The following is a 19,390-nucleotide window of genomic DNA, read 5'->3' on the forward strand; positions in this document are numbered from 1 at the left end:
TGGAAAATTGACGAAATTATGCTCTCGTGAATTTTGATGTGTCAGCGATATATACGAATCGGCGATTTTGCCGACTTTGACTCCCATTTTAGGCCAATTACATTATTCCAGTCGACCAAATTCTTAGCTATTTCACTAGTATTACTTCTATTCTATCGATTGAGCACAAGAACTCGCCAAGTCAACCATTTCAACTACAAAATAAAGTGACCGGAAATTGGTAATTTGGCCAATTTAACGCAAAGTTCAAAATATTCCAATTTCAAAATAGGGTCCAGAATAAACAATGTAGGTATTCCTGGCACTAAACTAACATTTCCTCTGTTCATTAGTTATGTTTTGAGGCTTTACAAATAAATTCCATTTTGAATTTTTATTCACATAATGAATTTTTATTCACACCAAAAAATAGAAGATTTACTGTTATGCAATATTGTAATAATTGTATAAATATCATCACCACATTTATGAATGTATATTAGACCCACCAGCTGGCGTGTATAAGACATGTGAGGTCGTTTGTTTACTCTTGAACATCGGCAAAAATTTAACATTTCCGCCACTTTGAGCTCAGTTTCAAGCCATTTCCAGTACTAACACCAATCAAAATTATCTCTATTTCTGTGATATGTCTTCCATTCTATCAAATGAGACCAAGAAATCACAAATACAACTATAAAAAACATACGAAAAAACACTGCAAAGTCGCTGTTTTAATCGAAAATTACAGTCTCAGTTTTTTTTCTCTCATTATACACAGTGTGCTGCAGGATTTGTTTTATGTGGTGCACACATACCACATAGATGTATTCTCTCATATCTAGGCCCAAATTTACCACTCACAGTTTATCAGAGTGAGCTGAGCTCATGACGTAGATCTACTGTTTGGACCCTGAACGTAAAGCCATAGATCTACGGGACGGACCCTGAAAGGGTTAAGGGAGAAGCACGGCAACGAACCTAGTAGCACAAGCTAGTCAGGTCCAACTTACACCCACCCACACCCACTCATGTATTTACCCAACCTATTTTTAAAATTACACAACATCTTAGCTTCTATGATGGCACTCGGGACTTTGTTCCACTCATCCACAATTATACATGTATTACCAAACCAGTGCTTTTTCTATATCCTTCCTGAATCTGAATTTTTCCAATTTAAAACCATTGCTGCGAGTCCTGTCTATGTTAGATATTTTAGGACACCATTTACATCCCCTTTATTAATTCCTGTTTGTCATTTATACACCTCAATTATATCCCCCCTAATGCCACACCTTTCTAGAGAGTGCAGATTCAGGACCCTCAGTTTCTCCTCATAGGGAAGATTTCTGATACATGGGATCAACTCTGTCATCCTCCTTTGTACATTTTCCAGAGCATTTATATCCATTCTGTAATAGTGACCAAAACTTCGCAGCATAATCTAAATGAGGCCTAACCAAACATATATAGAGTTGAAGAACAACCTGAGGACTTCTATTATTTATACTTCTTGCTATGAAGCCAAGGATTCTGTTAGCTTTATTGTGAACACTTATGCACTGTTGTCTTGGTTTCAGATTGCTGCTAACCAGAACTCCTAAATCCTTTTCGCAATCCGTAATATTAAGATCTACATTATTTAGTTTATATGTGGCATGGTTATTTTCCTGTCCAACATTTAGAACTTTGCATTTGTCTATATTAAACTGCATCTGCCACTTCTCCATCCACTGCATCAGTCTATTCATATCATCCTGGAGTGCTCTAATGTCCTCATTAGAACGAATTGGACGGTCTATTTTGGTGTCATCAGCAAATTTGCTTATATCTCTATTTATTCCCTCATCTATGTCGTTTATGTAAATTGTGAACAACAACGGGCCTAACACTCACCCCTGTGGAACACCTCTTGTGACGTGCCCCCATTCTGATTTCTCCCCATTTATGCAAATCTCCCATTAACACAACATTTTTATATCTAGCCACCATATGATTTTCATCCCATAGCAGCCTACTGCACTCATTATCAAGGTTTGGGGGCCTATGAATCACACCCAAAATTAATTTTTCACGACCTTCGAGAAACTGTAGCCAAACAGATTCTGTGTCCGATGTTTCTAATATTACATCTTGTCTAACTACAACAATTTAAATTATCTCTGGCATACATCACCACTCCACCACCCTTCCTGTTGACACTATCAGTATGGAATAGTTTATAACCCTGTATGCTGCATTCAGAAGGCATTTCTCTATCTTTCAAGTTGAACCAAGTCTCTGTTATAGCAATAATATCCATAGTCCCTGCACGTGCAAGTAATCGTAGCTCATAAATCTTATTTCTTAGACTCCAACTGTTTGTATAGTAAACCTTAAGGCAAGATGCTACATATGATTGGGATCCCTCCCTTAGACCTGACAACTTCTATGGCTGACCTGTGCTTATCCAGCAGCTCCTGTCTCCTGCCCTTCCTGACGTCATTTCCACCAGCACTAAGACAGATAATGGGCTTATTCCCATTACCTGACATAATATTGTCCAATCTGCTGACTATGTCACCAACACCAACTCCTGGGAGGCACACCCTCTGATTTTCCTATCTCTGTTACAAAAAGCACAGTCCATATATCTTACCTGAGAATATCCTACAATTAGAATATTCTTACCTTGATTTGCAGGGGAGTCAGTGGTACCTTTAACCTCACTAACTACTGAAGCACACTCGTCCTGGAGAACAGAGAATCAATTTCCTGCCTTCACATCTTCTCTATTAACATTCCTTCTTCCTGAATTGTGAACTACTTGCCACTTAAAGCGGCTGCAACTCCTTAGCTCACTGCTGGTATCCTTTTCCTCACCAGCTCCAACCATCTCACACTCACTCCCAAACCCATCTAGGCAAAGCTTCAGCCTCCTATTTTCCTCCTGAAGTAGAACCTCTTTCTTCAACACTTTAACCTGAGATTCCAAAACACTACAGCAGGCCATGGTGATCAGTAACACCCCACACTAATTCCCAGAGAGCTTAGGACAGTGACCACACGTGACCTCTGACAGCAGCGTCAGTTAAGCATTTAGTTAAGTTTATCTCTCTGTTTCCAGATGGTTTCCTAGAGCCCAAAATTTTGGAGACAGTTTGCCAGGTACTTTTCATATCACCTTTTATTTTAATAAATCTATTTTCATAATACCTTTGCTTTGATTTTCGTATTAGTTTTGTGAGTATTGATGTGAACTGTTTAGCCAGTTCTTTAGTAATCAGGCCTAATCTGAACTGTTTTTCAAGTTGGTGCTTTTATCAATAGATCTGAGGATACTATTTGTTAGCCATGGGCTGTTTAGTCTCTTTTCTGTGATCTGCTTCGTTTTGATCGGACAATGTATGTTTTAGAGATTTAGGGTTTTATGTAGAAAAGTTTTGACACCTTTGTCAATATTAGTGTTGTCAGCTAGCTCTCTCTACCAAGCAATGTCTGTCACCTAGTGCTAATAGTAAATTGTTTACCGATGTCTTGTCATGCAGGTGAAATGAAATCTTTCTCATTTCTTGAGGCAATTTACGTAAGTTGGTTATGAGAAAGGTGGGGTAGTGGTCTGTAGTGTTGTCTGTAATTAAACCTGCTTGTAGTGGGGATATCATGTTGGTCCAGATATGGCCAAGTAATGAGGCACTTGTCTCAAAGATTCTTGTTGGCTTAGTTACAGAGAGTAGCAACAAGCAGTTGTTCGTAGTGTTTGTGAAATCAACTACTGGAGGGTCAGTTGCTTGGATGAGGTTTATGTTGAAGTCTCCTGTAAGTATCAGGTGGTGTTTATTCAACTCTGACTCAGTTATCATGTTTCTAAGGTTAGTGTCGTAGTCTGTACACTGCTCTAACTGTTATAGGTTTCTTAAGTTTTTTATGTGAATTTCATCATTTTTGTCCCTGGTGCAAGTTGATTTCATACATTCCAATTCATCAGAGTAATAGATGGCAGTGCCTCCTCCTGGTTGGTCAAATCTGCAATTATGTATGGCTGAGTAACCAGGTATGGTAAATATGTCTGTCAAATCTTGTTTGAGCCAGGTTTCAGTAAGAATAATGAAAGTTATAGTAGTATTTTGAGACTTCAGTAATGCAATGAGGTCATCATAGTGTTTACTCACTGATCTAACATTATAGTTGAAAACTGTAATGTTCTTGCTGGGATTGAGTGGCCCATTATATTAGTGAGTATTACAATGTAAGTAGTTCTGTTTGTGGTATGTACATAAAAACATATCTTGGAGAGGATGCCAACTGTTTTGGACACTTTTTCTGTAATGTGTTGGATGTGGATGTTGAATTTCAAGTTGTTGTCAAGATGTGTTGTGCATCACTTGGTTGGTCCCTAACAAATGTTATTTCCCCAAGGAAAAAAGTGAGTCTGCACTTTTCATTACATGCTTTATAAATGAAAACATAAAGGGACCACAAGGTTTCCACACCAGGCACTTATTTTTTTGTGAGTTGTGACCACACATTAAGACTAACAAAGGTAGTTTTGGAAAAAAGGGACAAGAAATGGTATGCGAGTTTCAACAGCCAGAAGCCAAGAGGATAAGAGGCAGTTTTTGAAATGATGAGACATAAAGAAACAAAGGAACAGTGACAAGAAAGTGTTTTAGTTTAAAGATCTGTTTTTTTTTTTTTTTTGTGATTAAGAGGGCTCCAGACAAGGGTAGTGTAGGTGCAAAAGTTCAAGAGCAAAGATTTGACTTTTCAGAGGAAATCCTTACAATCAAGGATAACTGAATTTCATTTATCAGATGAGAAGATAGCAATGTCTGCACTGGCCCTTATATACAACATTTGCGCCATGAATCTTAGTCCTGGCTTACTTTCTGTAGATGCTTTCTTCTCCCAGTACAGTACATTAACAAATACTAACATGCAGAACAAATATAACTTGACCTGACTATGGTTATCTTATCAACTCCCTTTCCCTAACCTGGGTTCTGGTTTTCTCTCCTTTTCTTTCTCACTCATGACCTGATAATGGTCCAGAATGGACCAAAACATCATTCAGTTGTCATCCCCAATTTGACAGTTGTGAACCGGTATCCTAAGCCCTTACTATTTTAAGAAATATAATGTGACCCATAAAAAAGGCAACAATTTTAATTATGCCAATCAATAATGCAGAATGATTTTATTTAGTTTAATATCATTATTATACATCCCATGCCCATCCTGTGGGAGATAGTCAAAAGATTATAGAGGCACTTAATGCGACCTGGGACTTGACCCCAAAATTTTGATAGCTAAACAAGTTACTGTGGTAATGAACTGTTTACAAGCTTATATCTGGTTACAATTGTAATGAATAATTTATACAGACATGACTTAAGTCACAAAAACATTAATAAGTGCTTGTACAGGTTGACCATTACTAATCCGGCATCATTGGGACCTGTAGGGCACCGGATTAGTGATTTTGGCAGATTACAGAGTGGTTAAATTAGAATACACTTAGCCCAATGGCGATATTTATGCATTGGCGATTTCATCCGCCCTATTTTTGGCCCATTCCATAGTTCCAGTCAACCAAACTCATAGCTATTTTGCTAGTACATATTCCTTCTATTCTGTCAACTGAGTACAAGAAACCGCCCATTTACCTATTTGAAATACCCAATAAAGTGGTCAGAAATTGGTAATTTGGCCAATTTTCACACAAATTTCAAGGGATGCCAATTTCAAAATAGGGTCCAGAATAAACAATGTAAACATTCCTGGCACTAAAATAACATTTTTCTCTGTTCATTAGTCGTTAGGCTGTTCTTATATCATGCTTGATTTCCATTTTTAATTTTTATCACACAAAAAATAGATGATTTTCTGTCATGCAGACTACTGCATTATTGCAATAATTGTATAAATAATGTCAACCCATTCATGACTACATTTTAGACTGGCCAGCTGGATACGTATTGGATGGTGATGTCATTTGTTTACTCTTGAACATAGGCAAAAATCAAACATTTCCACTAATTTGAGCTCAATTTTGAGGTACTTTCCATAGTGAAACCAATCAAAATCACATCTATTTCTGTTATATATCTTTCATTCTATCAAGTGAGACCAAAAAATGAGAATACAACCATAAAAACCATATGAAAATGTACACTGCAAAGTCGCAGTTTTACACCAAAAACACAATCACAGTTTTTTCTCATTATGCATTGCGTGCTGCTGGATTTTTTATATAGTGCACACTTACCACAGACCTATTCTCTCATATGTAGGCCCAAATTTACTGGTCACAGCTTATCTGAGTGAGCTGAGCTCATGGCGACCAACAGTGGCTTCAAAGCCACCTTATCTTATATGGACAATGTACGGTGTATGTGCTTTACACATCGAGAAGTATTTATTTGTTGGAACCATGGCTAGAGCTAAAAGTGAGCAGGTTATAACAATAAATGGAGAAAAGGAAATTGGAATGACTTATGCAGCAAGAAGTGCCACAAAAAAGTATCCAAAACAGTTGGGATCCTCTCAAAGATATGTTACTATGTACCACAATCAACCCTACTCACACTATACTATTCACTTATCTATCCCTACCTCACCTATGTTATTTGTGCCTTGGATCAACAGCAGCAATCCATCTAAAGCCAATAATAACCCAACAAAAAGCTACAGTAAGAATTATCACACAATCCAATGCTAGAAAACACCCTCCCCCCACTTTTCAAAGACCTAAACTTACTCATTGTACAAAACATTCACACCTACTACTATGCAACCTACATTTAGAGAACCATAAATCCTAATATTAACCCTGAACTAAAACACTTTCTTGATAACTGCTACAGGACCCAGAGACACAATACCAGACACAAAAATTTCTATGACATTCCTCGTGTCCTGCTAAATCTGTACAAAAACTCAATGTACATACAAGGGCCTAAAATCTGGAGCTTCCTGCCTGAAAACTCTAGAACTGCAGACTCAACCACTATTTTCAAAACTACCATTAAAAAACCTTATCTCCCTAACACATCCCCATCATCAGCTATGTAAAAACCACCTATTCTCTTTTTTTTTGTATTGTGAACATGTCCAAAACAAAATAAACATACCCTTGTTTCCTGTAATTCCCCCTATTTTACACTTACACTCACCCAAATGACCGTAAACATAAAATTCTTAATATAGTTACTGCCTAATAAATCTTAGGTTAATCCTAAGTTTGCCAGAAATACTCCCCCAATATAGGAGCTTTTATAGAAACAGTGTATCATGCCAAAATAAAACCATTCCCATTACTAAATTTACTAATTGTAATATTGCTATATGTTTTGTACTACCTATTATCAACCTAATTAACGTTAATCACTCCAGTTACCTAACTTTTATATCAGTATGCAATAACGTATATTACAATGTATTGCTTCATAACCTGTGTCAGTATAAAGTAAGAATTAGGATTAGTCTGCCTGAAATGCCTAGGCATGCTAGTGGCCTTCTTTGTAATTAATATTTTATAATATGTAAACCACACAGTGTAAGCTTTGCAAGGAAATGAACATTTTTATTTTCAAACAGTAGCGGCAGGTTGGTGCAGGGACCCTGGAAATTTGAAATTATGCTAGCCAAAATTAGTGCTGGATTACTGATGGAACCAGATTACTGATTGCCAGATTAGTGATGGCCAAACTGTGTGTAGTTTCAAATTATTTATAATCTCTAATATTTTACCAAGGTATGGTTGATTTAAACAAGTAGTTATGAGTTATTTACAACAAGCAAAGTCAGTGTACTTGTCCAGAATTTGACATTTCTTGAATATTTGTGAGTTATCTCTGAAATCATTAATTTTATCACATTCCAGCACATAATGACACAAGTTATTAAATGAAGACTTAGAGGTATCGGGAAGATGGAGGGAATATTTTGAGGAATTGTTAAATGTTGTTGAAGATGGAGGCTGTGATTTCATGTATAGGGCAAGGAGGAATAACATCTAGGAGTGAGGAAGAGCCAGTTGTGAGTGTGGGGGAGGTTCGTGAGGCAGTGGGTAGAATGAAAGGGGGTAAGGCAGATGGGATTGATGGGATAAAGATAGAAATGTTAAAAGCAGGAGGGGATATTGTTTTGGAGTGGTTGGTGCTATTGCTTAATAAATGTATGGAAGAGGGTAAGGTACCCAGGGATTGGCAGAGAGCATTCATAGTTCCTCTGTATAAAGGCAAAGGGGATAAAAAAAGAGTGCAAAAATTATAGGGGAATAAGTCTGTTGAGTATACCTGGTAAAGTGTATGGTAGAGTTATTACTGAAAGAATTAAGAGTAAGACAGAGAGTGGGATAGCAGATGAACAAGGAGGCTTTATGTGTGTGACACATATAGGTGAACAGTATTTAGATAAGGGTAAAGAGCTTTCTGTGGCATTTATGGATTTAGAAAAGGCATATGACAGGATAGATAGGGGGGCAATGTGGCAGATGTTGCAGGTGTTTGGTATAGGAGGTAGGTTATACTGAAAGCAGTGAAGAGTTTTTACGAGGATAGTGAGGCTCAGGTTAGAGGATGTAGGAGAGAGGGAGATTATTTCTCAGTAAAAGTAGACCTTAGACAAGGATGTGTGATGTCACTGTGGTTGTTCAATATATTTATAGATGGGGTTGTAAGAGAAGTGAATGCTATGGTCTTGGCAAGAGGTGTGGAGTTAAAAGATAAAGAATCAAACACAAAGTGGGAGTTGTCACAGTTGCTCTTTGCTGATGACATGGTGCTTTTGGGAGATTCTGAAGAGAAGTTACAGAGGTTGGTGGATGAATGTGATAGGGTATGTAAAAGAAGAAAATTAAAAGTGAATATAGGAAAGAGTAAGGTCATGAGGATAACAAAAAGATTAGGCGACGAAAAACTGGATATCAGATTGGAGGGAGAGGGTATGGAGGAGGTGAATGTATTCAGATATTTAGGAGTGGACGTGTCAGCAGATGGGTCTATGAAGGATGAGGTGAATCACAGAATTGATGAGGGGAAAAGGCTGAGTGGTGCACTTAGGAGTCTGTGAAGACAAAGAACTTTGTCCATGTTAGCAAAAAGGAGAATGTATGAGAGTACAGTGGACCCCTGCCTTACGAAAGCATCACGTTACGTTAAATCCGCCATACGAAGCATTTGAATGCAAAAATTTTGCCTCACTATAAAAAACTCGCCTTACGTGATTCGTCTGGGACGCGTCTCACGTGTGGCCTCAGTGCCAGTGTTTACAAGCAAGCCAGTGTGGTCGCATCTACGCATACATTCGATACATTTCGCATTATCCCAGTGTTTATAGTGCTTGTAACTGCAAAATAAGTCACCATGGACCCCAAGAAAGCTTCTAGTGTAATCCCTGTGGTAAAAAGGGTGAGAATTAGTATGGAATTGAAAAAAAGAGATTAAGGAAATGTGTGCAAAGTGGGTTGAACTGCAAACCTTTATGGATGAAAATCACCCTGACTCAGCTACTGCAAGCTGTGTTGGCAACCTGTGCAATGACAATGTTATGGCCCATTTTAGGAAAGTCTTAAAGGAATGGGAGGTACAGAGCTCTATGGACAGATTTGTTGTGCAACAGAGGTCCAGTGACTCTCAAGCTGGTCCTAGTGGCATTAAAAGAAGAAGGGAAGTAACCCCGGAAAAGGACTTGCTACCTCAAGTCCTAATGGAAGGGATTCCCTTTCTAAACAATAACTTCCACACTCTCCCCTCCTTCCATCCCATCAATCATCATCAGATCTTCAATAAAGGTAAGTGTCATGTATTCTATTCTTAGTAGAGTAGTAATTGTGCATGTCTTCTTCAGTTTGTGTGTATTAAAATTAATATTTCATGTGGTAAAAAAAATTTTTTCATACTTTGGGGTGTCAGGAACGGATTAATTTGATTTCCATTATTTCTTATGGGGAAAATTAATTTGGCTAACGATAATTTCGGCTTACAATGAGCTCTCAGAAACGGATTAATATCGTAAGGCGGGGGTCCACTGTATAGTTGTACCAACACTCTTGTATGAATGTGAAGCATGGGTGATGAATGTTGCAACGAGAAGGCTGGAGGCAGTGGAGATGCCGTGTCTGAGGGCAATGTGTGGTGTGAATATAATGCGGAGAATTCGTAGTTCGGAAATTTGGAGAAGGTGTGGGATTACCAAAAATATTATCCAGAGGGCTGAGGAGAGGTTGTTGAGGTGGTTCGGACATGTAGAGAGAATGGAACAAAACAGAATGATTTCGAGTGTATAAATCTGTAGTGGAGAGAAGGCGGGGTAGGGGTCAGCCTAGGAAAGGTTGGAGGGAGGGGGTAAAGGAGGATTTGTGTGCGAGGGACTTGGACTTCCAGCAAGCGTGCCTGAGCGTGTATCTGATAGGAGTGAATGGAGACATGGTTTTTAATACTTGATGTGATGTTGGAGTGTGAGCAAAGTAACATTTATGAAGGGATTCAGGGAAACCAGCAGGCCAGACTTGAGTCCTGGATATGGGAAGTGCAGTGTCTACACTCTGAAGGAGGAGTGTTAATGTTGCAGTTTTATAACTGTAATGTAAAGCACCACTCTGGCAAGACAGTGATGGAGTGAATGATGATGAAAGCTTTTTTTTTTCGGGCCACCCTGCATTGGTGGGAATCGGCCGATGTGTTAATAAAAAAAAAAACGATGCAAGGTGTGACAAGAGTTCATCTGGCAAAGTTCACAGTTAGTTTGGCCTACATCAACTGGTGATGCTGATGCAACCTCCCAGAGATACTGGTAACCAAGTCAGAGCCAGATGGTAGTAACATCCAAGTGTCTGCTGATTTTGTTAGATGCACCACAGTCATGTGGCTCCTCCTGCATGATAGAATGATGACAGCAGGACTGACAGGTGTCAATCTCCCTGAGTCTCATGTTAAATTCAAATTAATTTTTTTATTTCTTTTTATGCTGTACAAGGATAATGTAGTTAACATGCAATAAAACATTGTTAGGCACAAAAGAAAACCACAGTAAAGGTCAATTGAAATTCCTTTTGAACAGGAGGGTCCTGTTAATGCAGCAGGTTAGGTTTCAGGCTACTGCTGTAAACTGAAAATCACTGTAAAGTGAATCATAGCATTTTTTACTTTCAAATGAATATAATAGCCTGATAACATGTTTACACTATCATATATTAAGTGAACAATAGAGCTAGGCCTAAAAAATACATATGCAGTACACATATTACTAACCTTAAAATATTTTCATCCTTAGATTATAGCGAGTGGTGAATATACATACAGTAGGGCCCCACTTATATGGCAGGTTAGGTTCCAGGCTACTGCCGGAAAGCAGAACTCCATTTTTTCCACTTATAAATGCATATAAATGCCAGATAACAAGTTTACACTGACATATATTAAGTTAGCAATATAACTAGGCATTAAAAAACAATAAAAAGTTAAATACACACACACAGTACACTCATTATTTACCTCAAAATATTTGTAGTCTTAATGTAGGGCAAAAGGTGAGTAGTATTTATTGTAAGCCCTCCTGGCTACCCCACCCACACATAATATACTAGGACGCTTAAAGTGCCCTAGAGTGATAAAATGCATATACAGTAGGGCCCCAATTATACGGCGGGTTAGGTTCCAGGCTGTCACCGGAAAGCAGACATCGCCGGAAGGCAGAACTCCATTTTTTTCCATTTATAAATGCATATAAATGCCAGACAACAAGTTTACACTAAATTATATTAAGTTAGTAATAGAACTAGGCATTAAAAACACACAAAGTAAAATACAGTCACAGTAAATTCATTACTTATCTTAAAGTATTTGTAATCTTAATGTAGGGAGAGAGGTGAGTAGTACTTATTTGTAGGAAGTCAGGTGCAGGTAGCCCAGGTGTAGGTAGCTCTGGCTCCCTGTCTCATACTTAATATACGATATTTAAAACATCCCAGAGAGGTAAAATGCACATACAGTACACTCATTATTTACCTTAAAATATGTGTAGTCTTAATATAGGAAGAGAGGTGAGTAGTATTTATTTGTAGGAAGTCAGTGTAGGTAGCCGGTAGGTGTAGCCTGGGCTACACCTACCGGCTACTTACACTGTGGCCCAGAGCCATATTATTAACATCGACATGCCTTGTTCACTGAATTTAATCATTTCTAACAACTACCTTTAGATGCCATCATAAACGAAGGTAGAAGCAATGAATAATTCATACCGAAAATTGTAAACAAAAGTGGAGTGGGGGAGTGGCTTGGCCAAATGCAGATTCATACACGTTTTCTCTGATGGCTGAACAGAGAAAATGTAATGTTGTCCCTCCACCCGGCTCCACAAGTATTATTATCAGAGAATATAAAATATGCAATAAATCCAGACAACAAGTTTACACTAACTTATATTAAGTTAGCAATGGAAATAGGCATTAAAAACACAATAAAAGGTAAGATACACACAGAGTACACTTATTACTTACCTTAAAATATTAATATTAATGTGTGAGAGGTGAGTGGCAGGGTGTTTATTGAATAAAATCAGAATGGCACACCATCATCCTCTAACTTGGCACTTAAAGCAAGAGGCTTACGACTTCTCTTTTTATTACAGCTAACCTTAGATGCCATCATCAATGAGAGCCAACTGGTTAACGAAAGAGTAAACGAGAGAGAGAACGAGATACAGAGTTGAGACAATGTAAGAACACAAATTGAACAGGTAGTGGACGATCACTTGGTCAGGCGAAATAAATGCGTATTAATGTGTCTACTTTTAGTTCATTCACGTCCATTTGTAAGAGTTTGTAAAACATTTACCTCAATATTTTTTTTATTTTAATAATAATTACCTCACAATACAAATACTCTTACATTGTGTACAAGTTGTACAAGTTAGTTCAGAATAAACAAACAGCAACACACCATTTTTAGAGTGAATGAAGATAATAATATTAATAATAATAATAATAATAATAATAATAATAATAATAATAATAATAATAATAATAATAATAATAATAATAATAATAATAATTTTTTTTTTTTTTTTTTTTTCAACAAGTCGGTCGTCTCCCACCGAGGCAGGGTGACCCAAAAAAGAAAGAAAATCCCCAAAAAGAAAATACTTTCATCATCATTCAACACTTTCACCACACTCACACATTATCACTGCTTTTGCAGAGGTGCTCAGAATACAACAGTTTAGAAGCATATACGTATAAAGATACACAACATATCCCTCCAAACTGCCAATATCCCAAACCCCTCCTTTAAAGTGCAGGCATTGTACTTCCCATTTCCAGGACTCAAGTCCGACTATATGAAAATAACCGGTTTCCCTGAATCCCTTCACTAAATATTACCCTGCTCACACTCCAACAGATCGTCAGGTCCCAAGTATCATTCGTCTCCATTCACTCCTATCTAACACGCTCATGCACGCTTGCTGGAAGTCCAAGCCCCTTGCCCACAAAACCTCCTTTACCCCCTCTCTCCAACCCTTTCGAGGACGACCCCTACCTCGCCTTCCTTCCCCTATAGATTTATATGCTTTCCATGTCATTCTACTTTGATCCATTCTCTCTAAATGACCAAACCACCTCAACAACCCCTCTTCTGCCCTCTGACTAATGCTTTTATTAACTCCACACCTTCTCCTAATTTCCACACTCCGAATTTTCTGCATAATATTTACACCACACATTGCCCTTAGACAGGACATCTCCACTGCCTCCAACCGTCTCCTCGCTGCTGCATTTACCACCCAAGCTTCACATCCATATAAGAGTGTTGGTACTACTATACTTTCATACATTCCCTTCTTTGTCTCCATAGATAACGTTTTTTGACTCCACATATACCTCAACGCACCACTCACCTTTTTTCCCTCATCAATTCTATGATTAACCTCATCCTTCATAAATCCATCCGCCGACACATCAACTCCCAAGTATCTGAAAACATTCACTTCTTCCATACTCCTCCTCCCCAATTTGATATCCAATTTTTCTTTATCTAAATCATTTGATACCCTCATCACCTTACTCTTTTCTATGTTCACTTTCAACTTTCAACTTTGTTGTTTTGTTTAATAATACAGTGGACCCCCGCATAACGATCACCTCCAAATGCGACCAATTATGTAAGTGCATTTATGTAAGTGCGTTTGTACGTGTAAGTTTGGGGGTCTGAAATGGACTAATCTACTTCACAATATTCCTTAAGGGAACAAATTCGGTCAGTACTGGCACCTGAACATACTTCTGGAGTGAAAAAATATCGTTAACCGGGGGTCCACTGTAATAATAATAATAATAATATTATTATTATTATTATTATTATTATTATTAATATTAATAACAATAATAAAAATTATTGCTATTATTATTATTATAAAAAGCACTAAACCCACAAGGGTCATGAATTGCTATACATAGAGTAAAGGCATACGAAAAGAATATTTTTCTACAGTTACCCCCCAGTGTTCGACTAGAGAAAACATAATTCTTCCGACACTACCTACACAGCTGCTTTGTAAACAAATCTCATATTTACATCAATTTTTATTCTGAGTGTATGTATCATGTTTATATGCTATGTAATGGGCTTCATATATAATTTTGAGGAAAATATCATAGATGGATTAATGAAAATGCCTATATTGATGTAAAATAAGACATTTAGTGTGCCCAAGTGTGATTATTATTACGTAGTATTGGCGTCATGAGTAGAGAGAGACTTAGCGATTTTAATGTGTACCTGCACACCAGCACAGTGTGTAAGTATATTTAGGTACAGGTACACATAAGTATAATTATCAGAGTACATATAAAATATGCAGTAACTTTAAAACACTTGAAATTTTGGAAAGTTTCCTGACATAATAGATGTGGTTACGGAAAATGTAAACAAACCAGGTGGGGGGCGCCGTATTTAAAAGACCGCTTGCCGTATAGCAAATTTTGGTCATAATTTGACATCGCCATATTAGCGGAACGCCATAAGGCGAAACGCCATAAAGCGGGGCCTTACTGTACAGTACACTCATTACTTACCTTAAAATTTTTGTAGTCTTAATGGTCTTAATGTAGGATGCGAGGTGAAAAGTACTTATTTGTAGAAAGTCGTGTGGGAGGTATGGCACCCCACCTGACCACCCCACCCACTACAGCATTTAAAGCTCCCTAGAGTGATAAAATGCATATGTACAGTACACTCATTACTTACCTTAAAATATTTGTAGTCTTAATGTAGGGCGAGAGGTGAGTAAACAATATAAAAATGAATAAATGAGAGAGAGAATGAGTAAATGAGAGAGGGCAGAGCCGCAGAGTATGTGAACAAACAGACGAACACGGCTGGTGGGTTGATACTCGTTCATTTCCATGTTTGTCAAGTTTGTATCATAATATAAACACCTAACATTGTCTACCAGTTGTCTCGACAGTGGTACAGTAGAATAAATAAAGACCAAAACTTCCATTCTCATGCAATTTTTAGAAGGAATGATGCCCTGACAAATTATTATTACAAATTATTATTATTACAAATTATTATTATTACAAGTTATTATTAATACAAGTTATTATTATTAGTAGTAGTACAATGGTCCCTCGATAATAGTCAGGCTTGATAGTCGTCCTTTTCAGAAATCGTCACGGTATTTTAGTCCAAACATTGGCTCGCAAATGGTCGGTTAACTCACTAATCGTTGTTCGTCCTGGACGCGTACTCACGGCTCTGAGCCGCCTCGGCCTCCCTTCCCAGCCAGTGTGCCTTTGTTTACCAGTGAGTGACAGTCCCCTCACATGTTCATACGAAATATTTCATAATATTCCATTCATTTTAGTGCTTGCAAGTGCTAAATAAGCTACCATGGCTCCGAAGAAAGCTCCTAGTGCCAAGCCTTTGGTAAAGAAGGTGAGAAATACGACTGAATTTAAGAAAAACATCATTGAACAATATGAAAGTGGCGTATGTGTTGCTGAACTGGCCAGGATATATAACAAATCCTGTACAACCATATCTTCTATCATGGCCAAGAAAAAGGAAATCAAGGAAGCTGTTGTTGCAAAGGGGGTAAATATGCTGACAAATATGAGATCACCAGTACTCGAAGAGGTAGAGAAGCTATTATTGGTGCGGATAAATGAGAAGGAGGAAGGAGGAGGAAGAGAGATGGAAGAAGTTGCCTTCTTCAGAAATTAAGGAGATTGTTGAAATGTGGGGTAGGATGGAAAGATTTATGGAGAAACATCACCCTGAGAAGGATGTTGCAAGCCATATCGGCAACTTGTACAGTGACAGAGTCTTGGCCCATTTTAGGGAAGTTTTAAAGAGATGCCAGAAACAGAGCTCTCTGGACACTTTGTTTGCTAGACAGGACTCCAGTGACTCTCAAGCTGGTCCTAGTGGCATTAAGAAACAGAGAAGTGAAATAACCCCAGAAAAGGACTTGGTACCTAAGGTGTTGATGGAAGGGGATTCCCCTTCCAAAGAGTAACTAATCCAATCTCTCTCCTCCTCCAGTCTTCCACACACTAAGAAGAATCGCCAATAAAGGTAAGTGTTATGCTGTTAATGTTTCATTCATCATGTCCCATTGTATTGTTTATGTACTACATCTATATTTCATGTAAAAAAAATGTTTGTTTTAATACTTCTGGGTGTCAGGAACGGATTAATTGTATTTACATTATTTCTTATGGGGAAAATTTATTCGAAAATCGTCTTTTTCGATAATCGTCGCACTTCCAGGAACTGATTAACGACGATAAACGAGGGACCACTGTATTATTATAATCATAATAAAAAAGAAGCACTAAACCCACAAGAGTCATGAATAGCTATAGATAGAGTGAAGGCATACGAAAGGAATAAATCTCTAGTTAAGTTACTGGTGTTTGACTAGAGAAAACATAATTCTTCCGCCCCCTCCCACCAACCGCTTGGTAAACAAATCTCGTATTTATGTCAATTTTTATACTGTGGTGTATGTATCATGTATTATTATAATCATAATAAAAAAGAAGCACTAAACCCACAAGAGTCATGAATAGCTATAGACAGAGTAAAGGCATACGAAAGGAATAAATTTCTAGTTAAGTTACTGGTGTTTGACTAGAGAAAACATAATTCTTCCGCCCCCTCCCACCAACCGCTTGGTAAACAAATCTCGTATTTATGTCAATTTTTATACTGTGGTGTATGTATCATGTTTATATGTTATGTAGCGTTTTTATTACAGTGGACCTTCAGGTAACGACATTAATCCGTTACAAAGAGCTTGTCTTTAACCGATTTTTCGTTATCCAAATTAATTTTCCCCATAAGAAATAATGGGAATCTAATTAATCCATTCCAGACACCCAAAAGTATTAAACAAAATAATTTTTTTACATGAAATATACATTTCCCTACACAGAAAACAATGAGACATGCAGAATAAACAATACTGAAATGACACTTACCTTTATTGAAGATGTATTGATGAGTGATGAGATGGGAGGAGGGGAGAGGATGGAGGAGTTTGCAACTGTTTGGAAGGGGAATCCCCTTCCATAAAGACTTCAGGTAACAAGTCCTTTTCTGGGGTTACCTTCCTTCTTTATTTTTAATGCCACTAGGACCAGCTTGTGAGTCACTGGATCCCTGTCGCACCAAAAATCTGTCCAGAGAGCTCTGTTTCTGGCGTCTCTTTAAGATTTCCCTAAAATGGGACACAACATTGTTATTGTAGATGTTGCCAGCACGGCCTGCAACAGCTGTGTCAGGGTGATGTTCATCCATAAATGTTTGCACATAAGAAAGCAGGAACACTGCAGCAGGCCTGTTGGCCCATACTAGGCAGGTCCTTCACAAACCATCCCATTACCAGAATCATATTTGCCCAACCCAATTTTCAATGCTTCCCAAGTAATAAGCTTTGATAATTCTATTCACTCATGCGCAAGTCCCAATCAAATCAAATCGTGTGTGTGTGGGAAAATACCCTGTCTGGTATGTGGGGAAGTACCCTGGCTGGTATGTGGGGAAGTATCTTGGCTGGTATGTGCAAAAGTTCCCTGGCTGGTGTGTGGGAAAGTACCCTGGCTGGTATGTGGGGGAAGTAACCTGGCTGGTATGTGGGGAAGTATCCTGGCTGGTATGTGCAAAAGTTCCCTGGCTGGTGTGTGGGAAAGTACCCTGGCTGGTATGTGGGGGAAGTAACCTGGCTGGTATGTGGGGAAGTTCCCTGGCTGGTGTGTGGGAAGTACCCTGGCTGGTATGTGGGGAAGTACCCTGGCTGGTACATGGGGAAGTACCCTGGCTGGTATGTGGGGAAGTACCCTGGCTGGTACATGGGGAAATTCCCTGGCTGGTGTGTGGGTAGTACCCTTGCTGGTGTACATAAGAAAGCAGAAACACTGCAACAGAGCTGTTGGCCCATACTACCACCCTCTACCACTATCACTACCACCCTCTACCACTATCACTACCACCCTCTACCACCATCACTACCACCCTCTACCACCATCACTACCACCCTCTACCACCATCACTACCACCATCACTACCACCCTCTACCACTACTACTTTCGTATCTTTCTACAAACTTTTTCTTGAATTCTATAGTGTTTCTCACCCTCTTTACCACAGGGCTGGCACTAGAAGATTTCTTTGGGCCCATGGTGGCTTATTTAGCAGTTACAAGCACTAAAAACAATGGAATAATACAAAATATATCGCATGTATGCGTGGAATCGTCCTCACTGGCTTGTAAACAATGGCACACTAGTTATACATGGAGTGTTTGGGCCACTCACACCGTGCTGACATGTTCGGGATGAATGTCCTGACCGAGTTTTTTTTCGGTTAAGGCCAATATTTTGAAGCAAAAACGTATTGCTATCCAATTTCTTCGTTATCTGATGACGATGCTACCCGAGGGTCCACTGTATATAATTTTGAAAAAATATCATAGATGGATTAATGGAAATGCCTATATTAACGTAATATATGACATTTAATGCACCCCAGAGATTATAATATGGCATCAAGTAGAAAGACACTTAGTGATTTTAATGTGTACCTGAATGCCAGCACAGTAAGTATATTTAGGTACAGGTACACATATGACCTGTCTTTGTAATACTCACTTGTGCTTTATAGTAATCTGTTTACATTAATGTTTTATCACTGATTTCATCATTGCTTAGTTAATCTTAAGTTAATTTTAAGCCAGCCCGTAATGCTATGCATAGTATAAGTGGCTTTGGCATGCTGCTCTTATCTGTATTTTTTTGTACCTCTGTATGTGTGCTCAAATTGTAAATAAATAAATAAATAAATAAAAGTATAATTATCAGAGTACATATAAAATATGCAATAACTTTAAAATGCTTGAAATTTTGGAAAATTTCAAGACA

General features: G+C 38.2%; 1 protein-coding gene across 4 annotated transcripts in view; it reads right to left on the reverse strand.

Moving 5' to 3' along the window:
• Positions 1-19,390, reverse strand: part of LOC128697017 (uncharacterized) — a 60,523-nt gene that overhangs the window by 16,291 nt on the left and 24,842 nt on the right. The window lies entirely within an intron of this gene.

Source organism: Cherax quadricarinatus, chromosome 49 (assembly GCF_038502225.1).
Source record: "Cherax quadricarinatus isolate ZL_2023a chromosome 49, ASM3850222v1, whole genome shotgun sequence".
NCBI classification, from domain to species: domain Eukaryota; kingdom Metazoa; phylum Arthropoda; class Malacostraca; order Decapoda; family Parastacidae; genus Cherax; species Cherax quadricarinatus.